The sequence below is a fragment of the Lagopus muta genome, chromosome 8 (genome assembly GCF_023343835.1).
Source record: "Lagopus muta isolate bLagMut1 chromosome 8, bLagMut1 primary, whole genome shotgun sequence".
Taxonomy (NCBI): Eukaryota; Metazoa; Chordata; class Aves; order Galliformes; family Phasianidae; genus Lagopus; species Lagopus muta.
Window position 1 is genome coordinate 7,421,307 of NC_064440.1, and position 25,013 is coordinate 7,446,319.

Consider the following 25,013-nt stretch of genomic DNA (forward strand, 5'->3'; position numbering starts at 1 on the left):
TTAAATCAAAGCATTTAATACATATTAGGGGAGTCTTTCAGAGGAAGAACTTGAGCTTAAGTACATTTAATTAGAAGTACTGATATGCCACAGTTTTGAATTTTATGGTAGAACTATTTAAATCAGATTGTCCAATGGAAGTTCTAAACAAACACAAAATATCTCTAAGAGTTGGGTGGTGTTGGTAATTATACATGCAGATTTGGTTGGTTGGTCCTTCCAGAAAGTTTGTTTTAGGCATTCCTACCTTATTTGTGAAGGTTATTCTATCCCAACATGAATAGCAACACAACAAATTCCTTCTGAAAAGTTTAGGCAAGCAGCTCTTGTTCTGTGATTGCAGCGGGTTGTCAAGCATAAATATAAACATAAATCTTCTCAAGGCAATAAGCTCTCAAAGTCAGAAAACTTTTAAATATATGATTAGCTGCTATGCAAGGAAATGAGTTACAAAAGGTTCCTTTTGATTTTTAATTGAAAGGTTCATTGTATTGTAAGTATATAGAGTATGCGTTACTTTTCATTTGAGATGGTTGATATTTATGTATCCTAACATGTTTATATACAGGAGTATTGCTCTGAAATCATGGGCACCATTTATATGAATAATACCTATGGGACTAATTATATAATTTGCACCACTATTGTTTTCATTATATCCTGGAAAATAAGTTCTTTAGTGTTAGGCAAGATGGGTCAAGCTTCAGTACTCAATCTGTGTGTAAGGTAGTTACCCACTTGTTATCACTGGCATCTTTTGAAGTTTTTGGCAGCAAACAGTGTAGTGACATATTTTTGCAAGTAGCAGAAGTACAATGCCAGTACTGTAAGCCAGGCTCTAAAAAAGTTCCTGAAGTCAGCTGCCAGTGTATGCAAGTGGTTTGTTCACCCATTAAAAAAAGGCTGAATTTCTATCTATAGGTTTCTAGTAGTATATCCACTATATTCAGTATATTCATGTATATCCAGTATATCCATGAAGGGTCTCTACAAGCAATTCTGTACTGAAGAGAGGACATCTTTCTGTGTCCTGTTGCTATAGGCAGAAAAGGAACTTGATGCTGTAGTTGGAAGTAGCAGTAGCAGGCTCTACATTTTGAATTTCATTATGGCGTGAGTAGTGATCACTGAAGGAAAGATGAAAGCTGAGCTGGATGGTTCATGAACACTCCATTGAAGTCTCTTTTTTTTTTTTTTTGGTGACTATTTGGATTGAATCTTTAGCTATTTTCTATGGCCCCTTTATATTCTGTTTTTGGACATGTTTCTGCTTCAATGAAATGCTCTGTTCTGTATGAACAACTCTCAAAGCTGTCTCACTGCTCTTTCCTTTCAGATTTGTTATGACTCCATGTGATTCTCTCCTGTATTACACCTTTTTCTACAGCTTCGACCTTTAATTTCCTGCACTCGCTTTGTCTAACACTTTTACTCGAACAGCCCCTCTGCCTTTCTTTACCAGCGTTGCATTTCTCTTTGTAAGCTAAGCAGTGTCTTCGTTGTCTTTGTCATCTTGTTCTCCTTACTTTTATTTCCTCATTGTGAATCATTTGGAAAATGTTGTCTCATCTGCTTAAGTGCAATGCTAGCTTTTGTTGATGGTGTAAGAGGAGTCTAGGAGCAGAGGGTAATAACATATGTAAAGAGTGCAGGTGCTTTGATATTTCCATAGCAAATCAGTGATTCTATTATGTACCGAGAATATATGTACACCATATAGATGTATGGGTCCTTTTTCATGGATCTATGAATTATTAATGGTCTTACCACTCTTCATAGTTAATATAAATGAACTCCAATGAATAAAAAAACCCAAAACAATAGAGAACACCTTCTTGAACAGCGATCGAACAGCCATATCTCTTACTTTTTTTTTCTTTCCCACTCCCACCCTTCTGCTGCTTAACAATGGTATAAAGTGCCTGCTTCCTTTTTCATGTGCTATTGCACATCTTTGTCATAATAGTGAAGAAATAATAGTTAATCTTATATATGAATTCAAGAGGACTTCTCCTAAAGAGCTGCAGTTTGAAATATTCAATTCTTACTCTTAGTGCTTTTCCATGCAGCACTTCAGAAAACTTGATGTGTGTTTTCTGAAAGCTGCAGCTGTGACTATTTTAAAAAAGATTTTGAAGCCTGAATTACTGGTGTGTGTGGTCAGTATTCATCCACAACCTACAGTTAGCTCTGTATATAGACCCCCCATCTGGCTGTCACTACTATGTATACTTCTTTTTCTTTTTCCTCCCTATTTTATTTTTTTCTCACTAACAGCTAGAAATTTTTAGTCATACCAGGTCTCACTTGCTGTCTGTGTTGAGGAAATTCTGTGGTTTTTTTTTTTCCTGCTTTTTATTGTATTGGCTATTCATTGACAGTTGGCTGTTCATTGACAGATCATGAGTCCTTGTCAATATGCTCGATGTTGATTCAGTTAAACCAAGCGTGCCTGACACCAACACATGTTTTGTGGCTTTAGCAGATACATGTTCGGCTGTGTGAGTTATATCACTCCACCTCTAGCAGAGTGATTCCATCTGCTTAGTCTGTCAATTACTCTATACCTCTGAGAGGTATTTTCCTCCTAACAAGGAGTCTTGCTTTACATCTGCTGTATTGCTTTTGAGACTGGGTCATATCTACAGCGTTATTTTGCTGTAGTGTATCTCTTTTCTTAACACTGCACGTGATTCACAGACAAGTTTTGTATATAAAAGTTTGCAGAACTAGTGTTCAGTCATTGAAAGTGAGTTAACTGTCCAAAGGCTTTTGGATGGAGTGGACAGATTACTGGAAGGGTTTTGCACTTAAGGGCTTTCTTGAGGGTTTTGGTGTGGAGAAAACTGTGCTTTGAGATTAAATTATTCAGCGAGTGTTTTTTTGTTTTTTTTTTTCTCCAAGTAATTAAAACTTCTACCATTTAATGTTTTATGTATGCAGATTAAAAATTAAGGTTGATTAAATCACAACAAAGAGAAGTTTATTCACAAACAGCGGACGGCAGTACCTCCTTTGTGACTGGTGGAGCAGTGTTGTGCCTGCTTCATTACAGCAAGCATTGACTCCACCTCATTAGGGCAGGTTTTTTAGGTGTCAGTGTGATTAAAAAGTGGGCAGTGGATTTTGATGCAATATGGCCCTGTCTTTGCTTGGTAGAGGAGAATGCACCTTTTTTTCTGTCAAATCTGAATTATAGGCAGTTTTCTTGTTTCTGTTTTTTGAAATGGCCAGGTTGTTTACTGCTACTTCATACACTTCTACAATTACAATCTAGGAAGAAAAATTAGGTTTCAGAAAAGGATTGATAGGAGATTTGTGTTGCAGAAATGAACAGACTAGTGGTTGGTGACTCTGCAAATAGCAGGGGGGTTGAAACTAGATGATCATTGTGGTCCTTTTCAAACCAGACCATTCTATGATTTGGTAAAGATATACAAAGATCAACAATATCAAGAAGCAGGCTAAAGTAATGATTTTCTTGTTGGAAAGTAAAAGGCAAGCTGATAGAGCATGTACAAACAGCAGGTTTTGCAGTGTGGTGCAGAACAGTAGCAATATGAAACCTATGTTATGTAAAGTAGCTGAGCATAAGTTTCCACTGAGTTTTGGGCTTCAGTAACTCAGAACTCATTTGTTAGAGGAAGAACTCATTTGTTCTTTTTCTACTCACTGAGTGTTACAGTGCATAAATTCCTGCAGCCTTCTAAAAATTTTACTTGATTATCTTCTCTGGATTGAGTACATGGCCATTTGAATACATATATCTGATGTTCAGGAATCAATGAAAGTAAGAGAAAATAAAATCTTATTGTTTCACATGCCAACATGAGTGCCTGCTAAGCTGTTTCACAGAGACATTTTCTTTCCTTGCTTTGCAGTCTGTGCTGCCCAGGGCTGAATGGTGCTGTGTTTCCCAGAGATGAGAAATGTCTTTATCTGGCAGAAGCCACATATCCTTAACATGGATCAGCCCAGTTTGTACTGTCACTGTGGGAGAAATACCCACCTGTGGCTCACCATGTGCTTGGCAGGTGTTGCTGAGGTTGGGTACTGCTTATGCTAAGTAACAATAATGTGCAATATTTCTAATGCACTTCAAGTGATCTTTATCATTTCTACCATTCATCAAGGACGTAAGCTTTCAGTTCAGTGGGTGACTGCAATTAATTTTTCCATTAATACTTGCTTAAAATAACAACAGTTCTTCAAAAGAGAAATTGAAAGTTATCTGTGTGTTTCAAGTGAAATAATTTAGTTCTGGCTGGTTGATCAAGTTAAAACCAGGATAAAAAGACTAGCTTTTAAATGATAGTCTCTGTTTATTGATCCACATACACCATGATTAAAAATAATCTGAATTGTTGCCTTAGCACAGAGGTTGATTGGACTCTGGGCTGCATAGTTCATAAGAACTATGGGAAAAAAAGTGAGCACTTGCTTTTTGGGACCTACAATCTAAGTGCTAACATTGAAAACAGTTGGTGGAGCAAACTCAGGAAACATTTCTTAGCACCCTTGGGCCTGTCAGAGTTATTCTGATGTTGGATCTGACAGAGCAGGGATGGGGAGCAGGGATCACAAGGGCCTGGCTGGAATGGGGAGTAGGCAGCAGACCATGAAGGGGAGCCAGATGTCTTTGCAGTGCTCTCCATAGCCCTGGGCTCCTGCTTGGGCTTCCTCTCCCATGCATTTGGGGCTCCTCTAACAATAGTATCTTTCCTCTCTCCAGCTACATTTGCTATATTTTTACTGAATGCCTCTGGTATCTAGTGCCATATATGTACCATACATGTGTAGATTGTAATGGGATTTATCAGTGCTGCTATGGAAAATTGTTCAGTCCCAATTTCTCCTTGTTATCCCATTGGGGTCAAAAACCCCACCACACTGCTATGATCACCCCAAACGACAGAAGACCAATCAGTACACAAATGTAAAGCTCTTAGAAAGAGAACACCAGAAATTGTGTGAGTTTGAGATGATTATCTGTTCCAATAGTTCTGAATTGTTCTGAGTGCTTTCTGGGGTGCTTTTGTAAAGGTAGGACTGATGGTTGTCAGAGTTTATGCTCTCATGATGGTTTTCTTCAGTTATCATTAAGATATGGATGTGTATTTTGAGGAACACCGACTGAGGTGGTATTTCTCCTTCAGTTTCAAAGAAAAACCCATGCTGTTTCTCTTGAAACAAATCATATTTGCTTTCATTACTCTACCAACTCATAAGGTTTTTGTGTTTTTTGTACAAACACAGATTTGCTGCTTTTTTCCTATAATATGTTTTGTGTGTTCATTCCTGCATACATCAGCATATACAGTGCATTATAACAGCTTGCCCTTCTGTGATTCTTCCACAGCAGATCTCTTTTACAACATCCGGAGAGGGGCTTTGCACTTCTTAATAATTTCTGCAAAATCAGTCACCAGATGTTGCTCCCTAACATCTCTGCATAGAATAAGGGATGTACTGTTTCAGGCTAGAAATATGAACACTTGATGAGGAGGGACAAGTGAAAAGTGTAAATCCTTACTGTTTCAAGGGCATTGGAGGGATTTGCAAGCCCAATTAAATAAACTAGTGAGCACTATGAAATATCTTGAGGGAATCATTAGTTTCTATAGAAAGCATGTAGTAGCTGTTTCTTAACCAGCAAAGGTTTCATGCTTTCATTCCACTGGGAAAGGCAGTTCCAGCTGAAATTGATGCATTCTTCCACATGGGAAAAGATTCTGCCATTTGAATGGTTTTGTTCTACCTTTGAGAAAGGCTACACTGGAGAAAGGGAAGCTAGTGGTGGTGATTTTGTTATTGTTTGCAGTACTTCATGGCTATTCTTATCCTTGTCACTCATCTTGCTTACCAAAATATTCCTTGCCCATTAGCATCAGAGCCAGTGTTTAGGGCTTGTTTGAGAAAGTACTTAGGGAAAATGCATCTATTTTCTGATCATGTTCCATTCCTCTTCTGAGACTCAGAAATGTCTGCACCTCACCTTGAAGTGTTTGGAAACAACTCCCTGTTATCAAGATTTAATAGCACAGGGGGAAAATCAGAAGTTAGTCAGCTTTTAAGATATTGCCCAAAGGCATTGCATTCTGGATGCAGCTCTCTCTGATGTCGGTGAAGTGTGAAATTTAAGACTCTCCAGAACTTCACCTTCAGTATAAAACTTCTAAGCAAAAACAGCATTTGGTGGTTGCCCAGAGGTTAATGCGAGTGAGGGTGAGTTGTTTTCTCCAATAAAAATGCATTCCATTATGGATCTCTGAACCGGGGCTTTTGGTATTGGGGCACGCATCTCAGAGTCCATCAAGGTTGCTGCAGTATCCCATCCTTTTTTTACTGAGCAACGGAAGACTTTGCCCAAGGCTGTGGGACCTTTCATTATTTCTTTTTTGGAGCAGCCACTCTTGTTTTTTTCTTCTGAGGGCTCCATTCTTTAACTAGGTGACGTCTAAGACTTTATTTCTGCACTTGTGTACTTCAACAGTTCCAGTTTAGTTCTGAGGCAGCAGGTGGTTGCGCAGCATTTCTGAAAGTTTTGTTTACGTTGTGACACGTCTTCAATCTTCATCCAAGATTGGATTGCTATTCTAACATCAGGGGAAATCTAACTGGATAGGATAAGAATCGGGCAGATGAACAATGAAACTGTGATCTCCATTTTCCATTTTTCTATTTCAGTTTTTCTAAAATAAAAGTGAATTGCTGTGGTGTGACAAACATACCAGTTGTTTGCATTGGGTGTCTCTGAAATGGGGACAACATCTTTTTGTACAGAGTGAGAACATAGAGGGAAAAGTATTTAATTCACTTGAAGTCAATAGATTGAAGAAAAAAGGAAAGCAGAAGCATTACATAAATAGGATATTGGCTAACAATCTCACCAAACTGGAAAAAGAAATAGTGTGTTTCTATGTTTGGGAAAGAAGTATCTTCAGTGTAGTTGAAAGCCTTTAACTAGAGCAGTAGGATCATTTTCATGGTGACCTTTCTTGCTCCGGAACTCATGGTGAATAGTCAAAATTTTATGCATGTAGTGAATGGATTTAAATGAATATGTTTAGCATAACACATAGTAGTGACTTTATCTACTTTAATGCTCTATCTATGTGATAATTGATAGTGTGTACTGACTTGGAGATCCCACTTTTTATTCGCAGTTGGTATCTTGAACCTCAGTGTAAGTTCTCCGTGTCCTTTTGGGCCTTGCCCCATACTGAACCCCTTGCGTTCCTGCTTTCCCATAGTGCCCAGAAACCTTGGATGGAGTGCAGTTAAGGTGCAGTTAGGGTCTTTATTGAGAGCCACTGAAGCCAGAGACTGCAAAAAGAATCTGAGAGCAGTAATTGAAAGGCAAACAGACTGTCATTTCAACAACTTTAACACTGGCTTTCACTCATCCTTTTTGTGTGTCCCTCAACAACCCATTCTAGAGCTGTGAATGTGGTTTCTGGAAAAACAGGATGGCTTATTCTGCATGCTGTTATTTTGCCACTAACCAAAAGTAACCTTGTCATGCCTGGATTTATGATATTTAGCATGTCTAACAGTTAGTGTCTGTTCTTCCCCTCCTCATCCTTTTTATTTCATTCAAAATGCAATCGCTCCCCTGGACAGATGTGCTAGTGCTTACAGTTCAGTTTGGACATTTAGAGGCACTAAATCACTTTCGATACCAAACCACGCTGTAATTGGATGTAATGATACCTGCTTCCCCAGAAGATTTGCATTTTGGGTAGTTAACATTTGTGAAGCATTTTGAAATGCTACAATGAAAGGTGTTTTAAAAATGCAAAATGTTGTTATTATTCCCCAAAATACAGGGCTTCCCACCAGAAGTGCTCATAAACATGCAACTCTTACTGTTGAGATTTACTCATGTCTTCATCTTGGGATATATGCTGTGTAAATTCAGTCACAGGTTTTATTGATATTTTTCTTAGAAATTAATGGAGCTACAAGTAGCCCTGCTGCTTGGAGAATAGCTGTATTCTTATTCACTGTGCTACAGCTTTGTAAAAACCAGCCTTGCCAAAGCGTTTCCTTTTGTATTTGATACTGAATGTGTAAAGCTGGATGTGCTCCATACTAATGCTTACTCTGAGCAAGACAGCTTAGAACAAATAACCCTCTCCTCTAAGCAATAACCCTTCTCTTAACGATCTTGAGAGGAGGAACAAAACAGAGAGTAAAAAGCTTTAATCCAGTCATCAAGTCCCTGAACGTTAATCTAAAGCTCCAAATCTCATTTCCCTGTTCAGAAACCTTGCATAATAAAAACATCAGTTATTCACATGTAGTGTGCCTCTTCCTACTGTGTTGCTGGCCAAGTGTGCTGGGCTCTGTCCAGCATGCAAGCTTGGGTGGTTCACCACAAGTGTGGTATCACCGATGCTGCAGCATCACCTGGTAATTTTGGTGTTGGCTGGTACTGCATGTAGTCAGTGATGCAGGTACAATTGCTGGCACTGTGTTTTTGGTTGTGAATGCAGTTATTTAGGCAGTGTTTGGAGCTGCAGATGCTGAAAAGTGGTTTCATATCTCAACCATGGGAAGAGCTGAGAAAAAAGTCACAGACTGATTTTTGCAAACTCATTTCTCTGGAATGTGACTGATCGATATTCAGAAATGCCAAATGCTTGCAACATCCTGGTACAGCTGGTCTCCTGAAAGCTCCTCTAGAGGCAGGAAGCAATTACGAAACAGTAAACAGCAACCAATTTTCATGCCACTGTGACAAAGCCTTTTCAAATAACTGCTTGAAAATGCTTTGAAACGTGTATATTCTGTTGTTGCTATTTATCAGGTAAGCATCGAGTTGTTAGAATTAATCTTCATTTACAGACTTCATTCAAGCAAAATGCTGCTGCTCTATCGTTATTAATCCTGTGAATTTCCCAACATGTAGACATTAGTGGGGATGTTGCTTTGCTTTGATTGGACTCTTACGCGTAGAAAACAGCACACACTCCCATCTGCTTCATTAAATCGTAAAATTGATTCTATTTTTTAACATATTTTAATGCACAGACGTTAAGATATGTTTTTATCTGCCTTTTAAAGCACAGTCTTCTATTGCGGTTTTCTGAGTTGCTTTTTGTTCTGTAGGGTTTATTTTAATTTCTTTTTAATTTTGAAGTCTTATAACCTGACTTTAAGGCTTTAGATGAAGTTCTTAAATCAGTGGGGAAGATGAGATAAGTTTTAGGTATTTCTATGGAACAATTCAGGTCAGACTGTTAATTATGAAGGGAAGCTTAGTAAATGAAATGTCTGTAATGATGCTGAAATGAGTTTGGATCTCAGCATGGACAAGTTATTTCAGATCCCAGTATACGTGGATTAAATCTGAAATACAGTATTTCTTTTTTTTGTTGGTGGCTATTAAAATTGCATGATCAGAATCAATTTTCATAAATTTCTTAAACATAAAACAAAACTGGATTTTCTTCTGATGTTTCCCTGCTTCTCCTTTTGAAATGGAGAGCAAATGTAAGAAACCTCAGTTTGAAGAGGAACTATGCAAGACAGATCTAGCTGGCAGGGAAAGGGGCTGGTCTGCAGTACCTTTGAGCCATTACTGTAAGAAGTGACTGCTGTCTGAATATCATGGCAGCTACTTCAAGCCTTACGTATACCCAAACAGGGCCAGTGTAATTGTGGCAATCTACGGGAATTATGTCATTATTTCATATCTAGCTCAGGCTGCCATTTCCCAAGAGAGAAAGTGGCATTGTATCAGTGTGTCCAGGTGTCAGAGCATATAAACCTTACACAATGGTGATTGACAAAGATTAATGGCTTGTAACTGTGGGCGAGAAAAAGAAGAGGAAGACCTTTGTAATGTGCTTTTTTAAAAACAACCTGCAGGCTGTTGAGAAAAGTGTATGTGTGGATTAGCATAGGAATTCATTTCTCTTTCTACTGAGAGTCTTGGGTGGTGTTGAGTACATGCCACTGTGCTTGGTTTGTTTGCTGACCTTGTTCATAGACTTTGCTGTAGTGAGGATAGAACATGAAACACATGAACATCATTGAAGCTTGTACCAATCCCTAAATCTGCTTGGAGATCCACAGTTAAACTTTGTAGTGCAAGTATTATTTTTTTCACCATAGAGGTGATGGAGGAATAATCTGTTCCTTAATGCATTGCCCAAGCTGGTAATTGTCTTGTTTTCTGCTTTAGCTGTTGCATGTAAAGAGTGGAAGTCATCATCATAGCACTTCTTCAGCTTTTAGAAGGGAACGACAAAAGAGTTATAGTTCTCCTTGAAACTTCAGCTACAGGACAATGTATTTTTTCCCAGTGTTTTCATCAGCATGTAGAAGGAAGTTGTTCTTGGTTATGTGCATGCTTTTTGGTGAGGTTCAAAGTCAGATTCACCTGCAAGTGACTGACATCAGTAAAACTGGTCCACATGGACCACATCTCCCCGTGTGTTGCTGCACTGGCAAAAAGCTGGTGCCTTGCTTCTTGTTGTCCATGACAGAGGCTGTGTAAGCACAGGATGAACATATAGGCAGGAAGAAGGTAAGTATTTCTGATATACAAGGGCTGTGACTGAGCAGAAATACTACGGGATGAAACCTGGCAGAAAATACAGCCCTGATACTGTTGACAGCAGGAAGCAGTTAAGGAGTGACTACTTCCCAGTACTGTGGTTTTCTCATATTTTTTTCAGTTGAGTCACATTGAAGACACAACCTACCTATACTTTTCTCTCAAAAGAAAAGAAAAAAAGACTGGTAGTCAGATAAATGTTTGATTAATTTTTATGATTTATATATTTATTACCCTTTTTAAAATACAAGACTCTCTAAAAGGAAGTGATAACAATTGAGCACAGCCTAATTTCTAAAGTTCTACACTGTTGCTGGGACTTGAAAAACATATCACAATTCTAATTTCAACTGGTTAAAACAGAGATAAGCACAGTAGCACCTTTACTCGTGAAAAGAAGTTTCTGATGAAAAATATTTGCAAAGCATGCAAACTAGGATAATTTGGAGAACAGAACAGGTTGGCACTGCTGAGCCATCTGAGGCCCCAGGCAGGCCCTCTCTCCATCCCACATTCAGTTTTCTGAGTTTGGGCACAATGATGGCGGCACTTCTGCTGCGAGAGCCACAGGGAACCAATTTCTCCTGTGCTGTATGCAGGGAAGCTATGAGTATTTAATTTGTTCTTAAGACTAGGATCTGCTGTGGGTTTTTAATCTATAAATCTGCATCATCATGGTATGGGAGAAATTGCATGGACTGAAGCTTATCTGCTGGCCTGGTGTGTGCCCCCTGCACCAGGGTCTGCTTTCTGTAGTCCTGTAGATCTTCAAATTAATGATGCTGCTAATTTATGTGTTTCTGGGGCATGTTTAACCTAGAGCTGAAACATGGAGCTCAGTGACAGGATTTCCTAGTGGGAGAGAGCATTTAAAGTCATACTGGAGATGCTCAGAAGCATGTTTGATATATTATTGGCAATGAAATAGCTTTGTGCATGAGGCAGGTTTTCAGTCTGCCCTTGTAGGGTACTCATGGTTTCCTATGAGATATTTACATTCCTTGAAAACAGCAAGGCCTGCCCTGAGGAATCTTTGTGAACTCTGCTCATCTCTGCAGGTGCTTTTTCCCTAAAGGCTTGTGAAACCATCCTCAGTTGTACCTCTGCAGTACCTCTTTCATTTGTTTGTGCAGAAGCAGTTTTTAAAGAGAGCAAATGTCATGTGTGGTCACTCCTGTTCATTTTTCATGCATTTAATTCCTGATGCTGAGATTTTGTTATTCAAAGTGAGACTAGAATTGATGAGGATATACAAGGCTAGTTTTGCATACAGTAATAGTGGGAAGTGTATGAAGTGCAACCGGGATTCCTTATTGACAAAGCCTAACTAAAAATGAATGAAATTAAAGATTTTGTTGTTGTTAATCAGATGCCCTGGCATGAGTTATCTCATGCAACTATTTGGGCAGTAACACAAGAGGGCTTAAGCTTGATGGAAGGTTGATGGAAGGCTTTGATGCCAAGATCTGGTCTGTCCAGGGACTCAGGAAACTGGATTGGTGCACACTGCTGCCAAGCCCCATCAGTCCCTGTTGCACAGCTGCCTGCACTGCAGGTATCTCATTTAAATCTTAAATCCATTTCCTGGAGCTGTTCCTCAGTGCAGCCAGATTAGGCATGAAAGGATTGCCCGTGGCCTTAGGGCAGAGCTATTTGTTAAGGCTAATTAACGTGATGAACATGCTGCATGAGAATTAATGGCACCCAAGTGTACTTGACCTCTGAGAATTTGCAGCACATCTCTGGAGAAGCTAGGTAAGAAGCAGTGGTACAATCACTGCTTCTGCATTTATTTTGAGGCTCTATTTTTTTCCCTGAGTTATCCTGCTTACTTTGTCATTACTGTTATATTTTACATTGTGTAAAGTGGTTGAATGAATATAATCTTTATAATAGTTAAGAAACATACAGGAAGTATTTCTGAATTAGAATCTTTTTTGTTTATTTGTCTTCGGAAGATGTGAGTAAAGACTTATGAACAGGTTTGTGGTGCAGTGTGTTTTGCTTTCATTTTACTGACAAATGGTGTTTTCTTCAGCCAGCAAGCTGGCAGGGAATTGCAAACAGTGACCTCATTTATCGTACCAGAGCTCACTCTTGTTGATGGTTTCATCAGCCAGTGGGAAGGCATTTACTGTTCCACTGCTGCCAGCAAAGCTCACACTTGTTTTTACCTCAGCAAACTCTGAATATGCTGAACAGTGTGTCAGCTTTAATGGCATTACACTTATCTTCCAGGGTATCAAGTTTTGTTGTTGATATGGCAGCAGGAGGAAAACGCGGTCTTGCAGGCAGGTTAGTGATGTATTTTATTATAGTTTTATGCAATGTGTGCTTTGGGGCTGTATACAAAGTTGAACCTCATGAGCTGGATCCCTTTTGCAAAATTAATGTAGCATGCTGGTTCATTGAACATGGTATTTTTTCCTTTCTTAATAGATGGAGGAAAACAATAGAAATACAATATTCATTCACAAGAATGTTGTGTAAAATTGTCAGTAAATGGAACAATGGTGAAATGAAGTACGTAAAAGAAAAAAAAAAAAAATCCCTGGTTTCTTACAAGGAATGAATTCTGAACTGTGTCCTGAAGGATCACCAACACCAGATTAATTTTAAAGTCCTTTAGTATTTGTTAGCACTGGGTGTTCTGTGCTCCTACACACAGCTGTAACTTGTTTGTGGGGAGCTGCTCCACAGCTGCACCTTGTTAATGTGAGTTATATATGTGCATATATATGTGCTGAGGGAGTGGTGTGCACACTCTGCTGGCTAGCTACCCCCTGTAAGGAAGGCTTAAGTGAGGGCTCTGCCTCCAGTGATGTGAGTACCTGTCCATTAAATTGATAAATATAACCTTGTGTCTGTGTACTATTTGGGGATCAGTGAACCTTTCACAGAAGTGCTGGTAATTTTGTTTAACAGTTGGCAAACTCTGGCTTGTTGAGTGCACATTGGCAGTCGTCTTTTGTACACGTCCTGGTAGTGATTTTGATATGTATCTTATACTTCTAGGGCCATTTTGAAGAATGTGCTACTGCTGTAAGCATCCTTATCAATAACACTCCGTGTTGTTTCCTTTAAGTCAAGGAACACAGATAAATAATCAGAAATAATGGTTATAAATAATTTGATGAGGGAGTTTTTGGATTTCCTACTTTTCCAAGTATGTAGCTCCTTTATTGCGCCATTTTGTGCTAAGTAACAGGCTTTATTGGCACAGATTTATTAACTTCACGATTAGTGCTGTTTTGTTGATGCTCTTTGTTTTTACTGTGTTTTGTCTTAATTTATTTTAAAAGGATAAATGTTGTCTTCTAGTGTTTCTTGTTAGGAATCTGCAGTTCTTCATAAAACTGGTAGCTACAGGTTTGGCTTACTGTTCAGCCAAATTTGTGTTCATTTTATGTATTGATGGTTGCATTTGATGGGCTTGGTGATTTTGAAGATCTTTTCTAAATTCAGTGACCGATTCAGGTCTGAACAGGTGTTTTCTGTAACGAGTCCAGAGCAAACATTGAGGCACAGAGGAAAGAGAGTCAAAGCCTCTTCGTTAGGAGCTAGAAAAAAAACATGTGTTCTGTGTTAATTTGAAGACTGAGGATGGTGTGCAAAGCATTTTTCAGTAGCTAATATGTTGTTAAAGCATTAGAGAAGGAAGAGGGGAAATATTCATTACAGAAATTACAGCAAATAATGTAGCTGAAGGGAAGAATTCAGTAGACTTCTCTGTCACTTGGCTGAGTAAGTGATGCTTAAGGGCGAAATTGTTAGTTTCCTGTGCTCAGTGTGTGCATATATATGTGTGTGTATGTATGTGTATATATAGCCTATAGAATGTGTGTATATATACATAGTTTTAGTTCCTGACTAGGTTGTTTGTGTGCATTTGCTTCTGCTGTAAATTGAAGAACATGAAGAATTCCTTTTTGCCTTTTACTGCTGACATACTTAGTTCAGCCCTGCAGGGTCCTTAGCAGACAGACGGTCAGTAGCTCATGCAGATATGGAGGTATTTGTTATGATTCATAAACGCTGACTGCATGGTGATTAGGTAGGAAAGGTAAATCCCAAATGGAAAACTAACATATATTTAAGAATTCAGGCAAATATGTTGTGTTGGTAGGAAAAATGACTTCACAAGGCAGTACTTTAAGGCAGGTTTGTCTGTAAATACTTGATGGATGAGGATAGGAGCAGTTCACTGCAGAAGTGTGTTAAGATACAGGAAAATGTAGAAAGTCAACTTAATGACAGGGAAAAAGCAGGGAAGATGAGAGTAAGAAAATGTGTAAGGAGTGCAGATGAGACGTCTTTCTCTGCATGATGCTTGCAGGGATGATTTGTTTTAGAAAGGGAGGCTGTATTTAGTCCAAGTAATACCTCCAGGAACAGTTAGAGGTGATTACTAAGGTCTCTTTCTAAAATACTGCGTACCAGATAAAGTTACATGTGAAATGTGAAATTAATGATAAGTGGTGAGCGTAGATGTTGCTAGTAATTGTTCAGCCTTGTTCATACGTGCATGCAAAGCATCACTCAGTGAGTATTTAATGAGAGGCTTTGGAGCTGCTTTCAGACCCTAAGCAGAATTGGAATGTAGAAAGATTCAGATGGAACACTGAATCTTCATTGAAATTTACACATAAAAAGCCCTATATTTTCAAAATAGAATATTAATACTGGGTAAAGCCTGGTTTATTATTATGGTGGTTATCTAGTAGTCCATGTTTACCACACTATAGCGATTACTTCTTCAAATTAGAGTGCATCAGTTCTCAGAGGGATTGAAGAAATTGTAAGGCCATTTTCTGTTGTCTTAATTCTGGATGGGCAGTTCATTTATCTTGAGAGATCCACAAAATTTAGGGTGAGAGCACTTTAAGATGGTAGGAAAAGTTGATAAAGAATTGGCTGCTACAGAAGCATGCTTTGTTCAGGTACTGTGCAAAAGGAGCTTACAGAATTAAGAGCCTGAAACCTTCCAGGAGTGAAGAGTTTACTCAACCAGAGCAGAAGCAGCTTTGAGGGATCATGAAGGGCACAGCTTCAAAAAATGATTTATTTCTGAGTCCTGTCTTTGGACTTGATCCCCTTCTTCTGTGCCTGAAGCAATCAGCATGTCCCACCATCAGCAAAGCCCTGGTCAAGGAAGGGACAGTCCCTTTTGTAACAAGACTTTTCAGCAGGGCCCCCTCCATTTTTTCTGTAAAATGTGCCATTTTCAGTCTGAAAATTCTTGATCTGTTTACGAGGTGAGCTGCAGCAGGAGGGATTTGTCATTGTCTTGGAAACTTATATTTGGGTGACCTCCTTACTTGAGCCTGGTGATACAGTGCAATGCTCTGCTGAAGTTAAAAATGGGCTCAGCTTGAGTTTCATCTATGCTGGAATTATCTCCTTTGATTTTGATACTGCTACTCTGAAGTTGGAATTAAAATCTGAATCTGGTCTACTGTGTTCTTCAAGAAAGTTCTTCTTTCAAAAAAAAAAACCCAAACCCTGTTAATATTCTTGTGAAAATGTATGCTGTAACATACAGCCTTCTGAAGTGTGAGATAAGCCTGAATCTTCAGGTCTCTCTATTTTTCCTTGATTTTCTGCTGAGAAGTGGCTGTTAACCCTGGAATAGGGGACAGACTTATAGTAGCTTACAAGAAGAGAATTATTTCCGGGTAAGTGCATGATCATTTCTAAATGCTGCAGGGGAGAGGAAGGAGGAAAAAGGAAAAAAAGAAGAAGAAAAAAAAAAGTAGCAGAACAGCCTTGCAGATCTTTTTTAAAGGCCATTGTGGAAACTTCTTATACATAGTCATTCCACAGAACTTCTAATACATAGGCATTCCAAAATCGTCATTGTCTTAATGTTTGGAAATATATACTATCTCAAGGATTTGTATGGATTACTAATCGAGACAGGTTTTTAAAGTAAAGTTACCTCAAGTTTTTTTTTTTTTTTTTTTTTTTTTTTTTTTTTTTTGTGTCAGGTTCCTGTTTCTTTAATTATTTCATCATAATTTCTCTGGCAGTTCACATATCTGTACTTCTAAGGCTGGCTTGGATTCATGTTGGCATCTGGCAGCAGAGTTCTTCTGAGAAGCACAGGAAGCGCCAAAGAGAAATATTGCTGCGTGAGTTATCATATTCTGCCCAGTGGTAAGGAGGAGAGTGGGCAGCCAGGGAAAAATGATTCACTTCTAAACGTGCCGTGCAAGGGAACTAGGCTCAGGGGGTGCTCTCAGAAGGCTTTCAGAAAAATCACTGCTTCAGCATATTTGGAAAGTAATGCATAACCATCCTTCCATTAGTATCTTATCTTCATTGCCAACACTATCCGAGAGAGGTGTATGTGTTAGGTAACGGAGAGAAGAAAAGATTAATAGAAATACCTGCTCAGGGAAGACACGTCATGATGGACGTGTCACGGATAAGTAAGAATATCTCTTCTGAAGCAGAGTTCAAGGAATATTTATGAAAAGGTTTTTCTTAATAGCAGAAAGATTTGAGAATTTATTTTGTTGCCTGCAGTGGTGCATATGTGGATGTGATGTGGAGCAGGCAGCTCTGCTGGCTCATCTGTTGCTCAGCATTTATAGTCAGGAATTGTCTTCTGCTGCTGACATCAAGAGCAGAAGAAAAGAGACCTTGCTCCAGTAGGAGCTTCTGGGAAAGATGAGGAGTTGTTCTTGGTGTGGTAGGCAGCTTAGTACGCGCGTGGCTTTAAGATCTGAAGTGCTCTTAGTGGATAATAACATTGTTTTGTTTCTGGGAGATCATCAAAAGACAGAGCTGCTGGCTACAGGGTTTATGCAACACTGCTGAGGAGGTTGTATGCGCTCTGCTAGAGAAGCACACTTTCTCTTTGCCAGTCCATTGAGCAGGAGTTCAATGACAGGAAGGGAGTGCTGCTCATCTGATGTTCCTGCAGTCACCGCCCAGCTCCATTTCTGCTGAATCCTGTATTCAGCCAGGATGGTGCAGAAGTGGGAAACCTTCAAGGAGGAATTTTTTACTTGCGTGGCCCCCCTGTGGGTGAGGGGTGAGCCTCCCCACTTGTCCACCCTTCCATCTGCAGCCCCTCTGCAGAGCCTTTCTCACAAACAATCCTACATGATTGTTCTCCAGAATTTCTTTCCATTCCTGTTTGCTTACTAACACCTCTTCCCGACACCTCAATCTGATTTGTCTTTTGAGAAAGATTGTAATAATTTCCACTTTAAATCAAAACACAAGGCTCAGACATTGGCTGATTTGCTTCCTGGCTGACTTGTGGTAGATGAGCAGCTATCTAACTTGTTCTCCAAGCAGGCTTTGTTCATCATTTAAATCCCTCATGTGAGCAGCGGTGGTATACTTTGAAGTGAAAGAAATTGTAATGTATTGCCCACCTGTCTTTTTTCAGGCAGTGGAGATGTTGGATGATGCACACCCATCCTGGAGGTACTGCTGTAGGATGCATGGAATGGTTACTTTTCCTTCCTAGTTCTGAGGCAGCTTTATTATCAGCCTGGTTGTGCTTTTGTTGACACTTTAAGGAACGGTAATATTGTAGCTCAGTGATACAGTAAAAATCAAGTCATGCTTTGCTACCAACCCACTCATGTTTTCCTCTGGACAAGGTGTAGCCCTTGCCATTGACTCTGTGCAAATTTTTGTTTTAGGTTTGTCTGGGCTCCTGTTGTTGTTTTTCACAGTTGTGATTATTGTTTCTGGGAGTAGAGGCAAATTAGTGAACTTGACAGCAAGGGTTGGTCTGTTCCTTGGGATGGACAGACGTTTCCCCAATAACTGGAGGACTGCATAGCCTCAGCTCTTCGTGATTGCACTTCAGGGGAAGGTAGTGGCTTCTCCATAGAAAGCTGTGTTGCTTTGTGCTTACATTTTTGGTGAAGTTTTGCATTCCATCTGCTGAACCAGGTTTAGAGGCTGCTCAGAGCTCCTGTATTCAGTGTGTTCGGCATAAAATGAATCTGCTTGTGGTGATACGCTGTCCCCTCATTTCACCTTGCAAGCTGACAATTTTATTCTCAAGAGAAAACTAATACTGTAACTTTAGCTATCACTTTTCTTTATAAAATTTTGAGAGAATTGTATTTTCAGAGTTCTCAACTTTTGAAATAAATTTTTTTTAATGATCTGTTATATTTTAATTAAAAGGTCATATTTGACAGCTGAAGTCATTTTTTACGTATAATGGATCTGCTTCTAGAGCACCTTTGTTCATTAAAATGAGAAAATTAAAATAGAAAAAAATAGGCAAGGGGAGTGAGGCATATTATACTGTTACTTTCATGTTTGGTTTTGAAGGTAGAACTATGTCAAAATTATAATTAGATTTTGTCCTTAAAATGACCTTGCTTGAGTGAGTGCGTAGATGGAGGCTGCTGTGCTGCTGCTTCCTCTCTGGAGTTAGGGAGTTTTTCATTGAGATACAAGAAATATTTGTAAGTGGTTTTGCTGAGTAACAACATACGCTTCCTCTAGTGGAAGAAATACAGTATGTGGATAACTTTCCACCATGAGGAGGCTTTTTCATCCTTGAGAAAGCTCATATGAGCCCATCTCTAGCACAGGTAAGCATCCCTTTATCCCATTTGGGCATGTGGCTCTTGTTGACTGCTTTGGGATCTTATGGGCTTCCTATTTTAGATGTTGTCTCTCACTGCTGCGTCCATTGCTGTATCAGTTAAGTTTTCTGCACTCTGATATAATGACCAGTACCCAGATACACAGAGCAGTTGATCCTCTAATTTCTCAGCTAAGCTTTGTAAATAAGGAATGATCATATCCAAATAGATGAATTTCCTCTAGTTGCACAGTGGGATGAAAATATAAAGTTTTCAACTAATGCTTATTTGTTTGTTTTTACTAGAGAGAATTCCCATGTGGTGAGGGGTAGATGTGTCCTGCTGTTTGTAAATGCTGAAGTACAGGGCAATTAAAATGCCATGATTCATTGTACTTACTTTAACTTGGTTAGGACTTAACTGGAACTGATTGTTCCAGGGTAAAATAATCTCCATTGAATTAAAGAGCCTTAAATCTGGTGCCATTGAAAGCCTGACCCTAACAGATTGCTGAAAGCTTCAGGTCTGGTCAGAGGTTGGTGCATTGCATGATTCTTTCATAATCATGAGCCCTTACAAAGAACACTCAATCCAAATACAGTTACAGAGTAAATACTCAAAATTAGTAATTCACATCAATAAAAACCACAGCTGATTGTCTATAAACACACATTGTTTTACCTCTTCTCTGGTGATTATAAAATGAAGCAACTCTGAAGTTTCAGTGGAAGATCCTATTTTTCTATATTTACTTTTTTTTTTTTTTTTTTTTTATGCTCTTCATTTAAATTCTTTATTTGTTTTAATTTCTAGCATCCTGAAGTTCTAGTTGTTGCCATGGGAAGGTGTTGCAGTATTGTTGTCCTTCCAGGTGTGCAGAGATGTACATTAGTTACATGGATGGCTGTCGTGTAAACATAGCATTTCAGAGCAATGTAATATTTCCTTGCGAGCTCTGTGAACTCACAGTGTTCTACTGTAATTCAAAACTGTAGTATTAGCTCAAAAGAATGGACGTAAATGATGTCTGGAGCAGCAAAATATATAGTCATTGACCATGAATTTGGCAACCTTGCTTATGGCAGAGGGCTTGGAACCTGATGATCCTTGAGGTCTCTTCCAACCCAAGGCATTCTGTGAGTCTGTGAATTAGCTTTGCATCTTGATACTGTTCATATTTTTACTTAAATATTACCGAACACTGTTCTTTTTGAATAAAGCCATAAGTGCTTATACACATTCTAAAATGTCAGAAGTTTTTATTATTCCTGTGAACTTTTGATGAAGCGAAGTGATTTGGCTTTACTTCCATATTCTTCATAGTCACAGTAGTCACTGTAGATAATGGGACTTAACACTTTTTACTACCTAAACTGTTAATGTAGAGAAAATGAGAATTGTGGAAGAGAAAAGGCATAGTTACATGATGCCTGTAAAAGGTAAAATTGAGAGGAAGTGGAGCTTTGGAAGAAATAGAGGCAATTAAAACCTTTTTTTCCTCAGTATTAAGGGTAAGAGAAAGAGTAGGAACATAAGAATAGTGACTGAAATGATAACAGAAATGACGTTTCAATCAACAATTACAGTGCTGATTCTTGCATATACTTGTATTTATACAAAACAGAATAAGATAAATTATTTTCTTCAGAAGTTGAGTGTTGATGAGGGTTTTAGCAATTTGAGAAGTCTTTAAAAATCAGTGATGAAGTTTGTAGTGTTTAAACAGTTGCATGAAGACTGAAAGTGGCTGCTATATGGCAAAGCTGGAAGAGCTACTTGTTTTATTGTATGATTTTTTTTTTTTCTGCTTGAATTTTCCATTGTTTTGCTGTATCAAATCCACAACACCAGTTTGAATATAGACTTAGGTAGAAAGCTGACAGTGAGACAGAAGACTTGGATAAAAGGGAATAAAAGTGCATAATCACTACACAGTCAACATTTTAGGCAGTTTTTCAGGTGCAGATAATCATGTTTCTCTTGTGGAAATTTTCTCACTGAGTATCTCATTTTCCCCAGACCTTGTGTCAGCTGTGTTATCTGGTAAATTTAAACTGAGTCAGACTCAGAACCCATTGGAGTGGATAAAATGCTTCAGTTCTGGTGATCTTTGTGAGGTGAATTCAGTATAAAGCAAAACAAAGTGAGGAGAAAGAGTTGAGCAGATGTTTTTGCTACTGCTAGTGCCCACATTGCTGTTGAAGTGAGCAGGAGTGGAATCTTTTTATAGTGCCCTATGGTATGTGCCACAATTTGTGGAGGTTAACAAAATTTTATCCATCCTGTGATTATTGATCTAAAATAGGTATGAAAATAAGTCTTGTAATTGCAGAAGACAGTGACCTATAGAAGGTGTACAATTGGAAACTAGATTAAATAATTGAAAATGTGATCACTATTTCTTTAAATACACACTTCTGTGTTGGATCTATTTGGCAACACCTGTATTTGCTCTCAATTTAGCTCTCATTAGCTGGTTGCTGAGGTACAGGTGTCAGAATAGATGTGGGTTATGGAGATACTCTCCTCTGAGATGAATGTCCTTATTATCGTTATTTTTTCTTGAAAGGAGTCTTTCATATAAGAGAATTACTGGGGAACTGTAGCTGCTTGCTCTGTTAGAGAAGAGTGAATTTCCACTTGGTTTTCCTTTTGGCTATCAGTTCCTATCTGACATGGATTTTTCAGCAGCAGTCTTTTGAGTTGAAATTAGTTGTACCAATGATTTCTTCTATTTGTGTGCCTAATTACCTGATGGCACCTGCAAGTCAGCTTGGCTGCAGTCAGAGCAAAAGTTGCTGTAACTTCAGTTTAGAGACCAAATGGAGCACTAGGAAGATTTGCAGCCTAGATGCATGGTCATGAAGGAAAGTGCAAGCATTTTTTGTGGACACTTTCTGACAAAACATCTGTAGAAAAGGCATTCATTTGATTTTTCTCTTTTGTCCTATCACAGTAACTTCACTCGTAATCTGAATAATATGTTTGTCTTCTCTTTGAAACCTTCACATTAATTTCACATTCTTTTAATATTTTTTTATGCCACTTTCTTGCTTGCTGTGCTTAAATATTTGAAGTCTCAGTCTTAAAATAAATTACTTGGCAATAGTACCACAGGGTTTCTTTCATTTTTCACTTGCAGGGTTGCCTAAATACGCAACTAATAACCTCAAGTAATGTGTAGAAGACAGAAAATAAAGCAGTTTTATTGTGGTCTCTTGATGTGTGTTCACTATTGAGAGATGTTAGGTTAAGTGGGCTACATTTTTTTTTGCTAGATGCTGGGTGATGCTCAGGCACGTTTTAGGTAAACTGCAATTTTTTGTTGCCTCTGTGACAGAGGCATAGAAGGATTAATGTATGTATATTTTAGTAGCCTCTTGTTCGAGAAGCTGATAGATACGCTTGCTGGTTGCGCATTTGTACTTCACAAAACTTGTCTCCAAGCCTGGATATTTTCATATTTATTGCTTCAAGAAAAACATAAATCACTTTTTTCCATGCTTTCCTAAAGTGCAGTCTAGATTTTTCCTTGGAATAAGATGTAAATTCTCTTGATAACAGTACAGAGTAATATCCATATAATAAATATACCTGGACAAATGTCCTAGTTTAATTTTGTTGCAAAATTTTAGTTGCAGTATGCTGGAAGATTGTATTTAATACTTAAATGTTTATTATACAGTGTATGTGTATATATATACATACCTCATTGTAGAGTGGAAATAATGGAGTAAGTGCCACCATTGTTTTTCTAGGTCAAAAAATGATTGTTATAAAATTGCCTTAGCTTGTTACTTCCCAACTATGTTACATTCAGCTCTTTTGGCATATGTTAATGAAGAACAACATCAGTAATGTAAATATGTAGTTATTATTATACTGGACTAGAAACTTGAAATACTTTTCCAATGAAATACATTGTGGATTTTGTTTTTTTTTTTTTGTTTTTTTTTTTTTTAACTGAATCATATTGAAACACCGCGTGATGAAAATGTTGTATTATCTTGCAGATGATTCTCTTGTGGGCAGGTAGTCTTCGTGAAACAATGAGGTTGATAATGTTAGTGATTTTCAAACGTTAGTGATAATAAGCCATGCTGCTCGCCCTTCAAAACTTTAGTTGGAAAGCATACAAGAAAATAGGACTTGAGACTACTAATACCTTTGATATTTTTTAAGATTTTTTTTTTATTGACTCTAGTTTTAAAAAATAAAAAGTGAACTGTGTATTGTACCTGATCATCTCCAGAAAAATCTGGATGAAAAGACTTGTCACACAGACGTAAGATAAAATCTTGGACTATTTTGTCGCAATGTGAGATACAATGGGATTATTTGCAATTCTTTCAGTGACTGCTAGATGTCTTCAGGTGATGGATTTATGTCAGAATTGGTTGATACATTGGCTTATGTTTTCAGTCATATGTAAATTGGGGGTTTGGCTGAATTCCTCCATCATCCTTCACTGGAAGATCTGCTTCTGCTTCCTTGGAGGGCCACTGCAGCCAGGAACCATGGGTGCAGATTTGGCACTTGATGTGTGAGGCCAGCTTTGAGGAAGTGCATATGAAGCAAAGGTATATAATTGATTTCCTCCATGCAGGAAAAAAAATGTCACTCATTGACATTCATTGATGCTTGCTGAATGTTTTTGGTTTCCATATAGTAGATGTGAACACGGTGAGGTGGTGGGTGGTGCATTTGAGCAGTAGCAACAGCAACGTGGAAGATGAGCCACATCCTGGATGGTCACGCACAGCTGTCACACCATGAAAGGAAGAGCATCTTAATCAGCTCATCCATGTGAATTGATGGATTACAATCAGGGGATAGTGTATGGAACTGGATATATGTTCCAGTGCATTGGAAATAGTGGTGCCAACATTGGAATGTTCCAAAGTCTGTGCCAGGTGGGTCTCACAAATGCTTGCACAGGGACAGAAGGAACACTATCAGGACCTACTGACCCAATGTGAGGCTGAATGGGACAGTTTTGTGGATTGCATTGTTACCAGTGACATCACTGTTACCAGTGATGTAAATGTCACCTCTATTAGCTGGAATTAATATGGCGATCCATGGAAGGGTGACGTGATTTTCCCCATTGAAGAACAAGTTCAAGACAGAGCCCTCAGTGGTTAAGGTGATGTTTTTTTGAGATAGGAAGGGAGAGATCCTTCTGGATTTCCTGGAACTGGTACAAACCATCAACCATGACCACTGCATTGTGATGCTGAAGGCTCAAACTTCCCAAGTTGAACCAGGGAAGAAGACAGCCATGCCCCATGTTATTTTTAAGACTGTGAAGCACACTGCTAATCTTGTCTGGACTGTCCTACCACACCGACCTTGTAGTCTGGATTTGGTGCTTTCTGTCTTCCATCTGTTTGAGCTGATGGACGATGGACTGTATGAGCATTTTCCTAGCAACAATGTCATCATTGCAGCTGCGGAACAGCTGTTACCTCTTCTGGGGCAGATTTCTGCAAGCTCTGCATGCAGGCTTTTCTTCATTTCTGGTGAAAATGCATAGCTAATGGTGGTGACAATGTTGAAAACAGTGTTTTGTAGCTGACAATTTACTCTATCACATAGTGTTGTTGTGCTGTTTTAACTGTTGTAGTTTCCATGGAAATAATTAGGAGGCATTTCTTTTGGAACAGCTGATGTATTTGGAATACACTTGGATGTTTCTTTAATTAATAATATAGAGAATCATGGAATATGATTCTCAAATATCTCAAGAATTCACTTCCTTTAAAAATTACAGTATTTCTTCAAGTGCATATATATATATATATATATATATATATATATATATATATATATATATATGAAAGCCACAGTATTATAGCCTCTCTTGTAGTCTAACGTCT

The 25,013-nt window shown here is 38.5% G+C and overlaps 1 protein-coding gene across 7 annotated transcripts in view; it reads left to right on the plus strand.

The window, feature by feature from the left end:
- Positions 1–25,013, plus strand: part of DPP10 (dipeptidyl peptidase like 10) — a 355,631-nt gene that overhangs the window by 170,268 nt on the left and 160,350 nt on the right. Inside the window, exon 1 of one of the 7 annotated variants that reach the window (XM_048952394.1) lies at positions 12,767–12,862. The exons of 5 other annotated variants lie outside the window; for them this stretch is intronic. The gene's annotated coding sequence lies outside the window, so the exon portion shown is untranslated. Of the gene's footprint in view, positions 1–12,766; positions 12,863–13,330; positions 13,391–25,013 lie in introns of those variants that run through there. One more of the 7 variants, XM_048952392.1, reaches the window with a different exon arrangement.